The sequence below is a fragment of the Cryptomeria japonica genome, chromosome 5 (genome assembly GCF_030272615.1).
Source record: "Cryptomeria japonica chromosome 5, Sugi_1.0, whole genome shotgun sequence".
NCBI lineage: Eukaryota > Viridiplantae > Streptophyta > Pinopsida > Cupressales > Cupressaceae > Cryptomeria > Cryptomeria japonica.
In genome coordinates, this window is record NC_081409.1 from 440,032,892 (window position 1) to 440,036,844 (window position 3,953).

The window sequence follows — 3,953 nt, forward strand, 5'->3', positions numbered from 1 at the left end:
TAGAGGATTTTCTGTCGTGGTTTCAGCTGCTTTGAGTGCTTGCGTGCAACTAGCCAAGTTAAATATCATGGGCTTCGAGTTGGTTTTAACAATGTCTACCACTCCATCATTAACAACATTCTTGTTGTCTTTGCCATATTTCCACTACTTTTTATTTTCTTTAGAGTTAGATCCTGGTTGTGTTTCTTTCCAAGGTGAGATATCTTCCTTTCTTTATAAGCACATCTTCCATTCAAATAGCATTATCTACCATTTTGTTAAATGATGGGTGCACTTACATTTGGATACTATATTTCAATTCAAGGATCAGATTGTTGACGAATATATCCATTTTCTCAGAATCTGGAATAGGCCATGTTTATCTAGAGAACATCTTTCTCCAATGTTGGAGGAAAGTGAGAAAAGGCTCCCCTATTTTTTGTTTAGTATTGCAAAGCTTGATCATAGTAACGGGGTGTTGAATGTTATAGGAGTATTGTTATAGAAATAGTTGGATTAATTCTTCAAAAGTTTTTATTCCCTTAGGTAGACTTGAGAACCATTCCATAGCTTGCCCTCCCAAACTTCTCGGGAAAAGGCGCATGGGATACATTTGGTCATGCATGAACTCCATACATAAAGCACAAAATTCTCTGATATGGTCTTGAGGATCTGAGTTACCATCATATTTGTCAAATTTTGGGATCTCAACTCATGAAGGAAATGGAGGCATGTATAGGTTTTTGTCAAATGGAAATGGGCATATTGTCTCTAGAGAATATTGTTTTGTGGATTCATCCTTGTTTTCCAGTTCTGTGATCTCAGTCCATAAGGCTTGTAATTGTCTATGTACCATTATTATGGGTGATTCTTCCTTTTTAGTGACGAGAGTCTAAATGCCATAACCAGTAGGAAGTTTAGTGCCTTGTTTTTCTAGTTCGAGAAAATAGTCTTCTTTTTCTCTAGCCATGATAACCTTCATCATTTTTTGGAAATATTTATCCTTTTGGCATTTATGAATATCAATTTCTTGAGGTTCAAAGGCTTCAAATTAACTTGATGAAGAATCATTGTCGGTACTGAGGTTGTCTTCATCATTTTGTTTTGTTCCAGGTATAGTGGGAGATAAAGGCCAATCAAAAAATGGTATATCTGATGATGAAGGTTTATCGATAAGCAGGTCCTTTACGTAAAATGGGTTATCTTGACATGAAAAGGATTGTCCTTTTCCTTTAGCATTTTTCTTATGAGAACTTTTGGTTTGAATAGGCATTTTTATTGACTGATGTGACCTAAATTTGTTTGTGATGTAGAAGTCAAGATCAAATTCAGAGCTAGTTGTTCGATTAATGTATTGATTGAGAGAAGCAACTAATATTTAGTCTGGTTTCAAGAATGATCTATCCTCTGTAAGACATTTATCTAAGTTGATTTGAGAGAAGTGACTAAGACTTAGTCTAGTTTTAGGAAAGATCTATCTTGAGTAAGACATTTATCTAAGTGACTTAAGTTTGATAAGTAGTTGATTGAACTAGCTTAAAGATGATTGACAAAATCACGCAACACAAATGGCAGAGGTACACTATTTTGATTTGTTTATGCTCAAGATGATGATAACCAATTTAGTGCTCATTGTAGACTGTTTTAGGAAAGTTTGATTGTTCTGGACTGACAAAATCAGAGATTCATACGATAGGTTTTACAAGACCATATGACAGTTTAATAGCTTCAGGATGATGACAATAGTGTTTCATACGAGTTGCTGCCTAGTATCGTATGACATATGGGTATGTCTAAAATGACAAACTGATCAATGCAATGGTTTATCATATGACACAAGATGTAGGCTCAAATGACAGTTCCCTAAACATGACAACATATAATAAGATCTCATATGACACAGAATGCAGGCTTAAATGACAAACTGTTAGGATTGGTGGAATCTCGTACGAAAAAATGTGTGTAGCAGGATGATAAATCAGAAGATTCATACAACTATTTACTAGACAGAGGCAAAACTTTGAGTTTTCAATAACTGAGTATGACCAGTTTTGAGATGGACTGAGTTTTCACTGACTGACGATGACTAGTTTAGAGGTAGACTAAGATTTTGACTAGGATAGACTAGTTTTGACATGGACAAAGTTTCAACTAGGATAGACTAGTTTTGAGATGGATAGAGTTTCGACTAAGATGGACTAGTTTTGACATGGACAAAGTTTCAACTAGGATAGACTAGTTTTGACATAGAAAAAGTTTTGATTACTAAGTTTGTTTCTTGTTTTCTTCAGTTTTGGTATTCCAATTTTAGTTTTGAGGGATGAAAACATAGAAAACACATAATAGGAATAATAACTCCAATCATAGCATGCAAACCCTATGGAAATTGGTGAGAGAAGAAAACCTTTGCTTGTAGACGCAGGTACACACCCAATAGCTAATCAGAATATGACAATTGAGTCTCACGCAATGGATTCTCAATGCCATATTAGCCGACTCCAAAAGCTAATGGGGGCACGAAATGACAAGTATCTTGGGAGAGTTACTATCTCTCTTGCATAAAGATTATCCCCCCTTTTGGAGGTGAACTGGGTAGCTTCTAATTTTAATTAGAACTAGTAAGGGATCCATTTGGCGCGTCAAAGTATAAACTCAATTAAGAGGTCTCCTAGCCTTGAAAACCAAGGTTTAATATACCTGAAGGTATAGAGGAGAGTTATTCACGAGCACTACCATTGACATGATTTTCATCAAATCACGTTTGTTTTATAGTGGGTTGTAGTACTTGGCATTTAGTTGTTCCCACTTAGGTCATTCCCCTCTCACCGACCATAATGGCTATAGAGTTATTCTCTCCTCAGGAGGACAGGCCTGCTAAAGATATACAAATCTCAAACTTAAAGAAAATGCTTCAAGAGTCTAGATTTCAGATTGTCTATAAAGACAAGAGCATACTCTCCTACCTCTTAGAATTTTCTTAAAACACAAAATATAGATTTTTTCTTTAACCAGATAGCAAGTTAGGTGCCTAAAAAATGAATTTAATGAATACACAATATTTGGTCGATTCTCCTCAAGCAACCTGCAAAGATAATGAATTAGTAGTCATATTATCTTTATGCGACAAGCATATTCTTCGACAGGCATTCTACAAAAAACTAGTTAGGGTGTAAAAATTTCTTAGATAGACAGATAACAAGCCAGCGTTAGCATCAGTATAATCAAAATTGAATAGAGAAGCTGAAGAATGAAATCTGTGTTTTAACCAAAAATACAGAGTATCGTACAACAATTCTCACCCTCATATGATAATTCGTACGAGATCATACAATATTTGCAGTTTGTCGTCTGACACTGTGGGAAAACTCGTACAATAATTCACAGCAACTCTACAGACGAAAAAATCCGAAAAAATAAAAATCTGAAAAATAAAAAAAGTTAGTCTCTGAGGCTGAAAAATGTAGTCTTCTGCCCCACGGTGGGTGCCAGAAATGTGTGTGTGAAAAAGTGGAATAAGTATCTGCAAGCTATAAGACACAACACTTCAATTAAGTCATTACATGTATGGTTAGACAAATATAAGAATGAATAATAAAAACCATAACAAATCGACCAATTTCCTTCTAAAAGATGCGAGTATAAGATTGCTCTCAGATTTGTATAAGCAATACTAGTGACTAGACTACACCAAGACGAAGGATTTAATCTATATGAGCATGATATTAAGCTAAATGGATGCAAGATTGATGAAAGATTCAAGCAATATGGATTCAAGCAATATGGCTTCAAGTAATAAGGATTCAAGCAATATGGATGAACTAAATATGGAAAAAGATAAAAGAAGATGCAAATAATCTCAAAAAGCAAGCACAATATATTCAATGACTCCAGAGAAAAACGTGTATAATAACAAATCTCTAGGGTGTTTTGAATGAGAGTTGAAGGCTGAATTTATAGAAATTCACAAGAGAGAC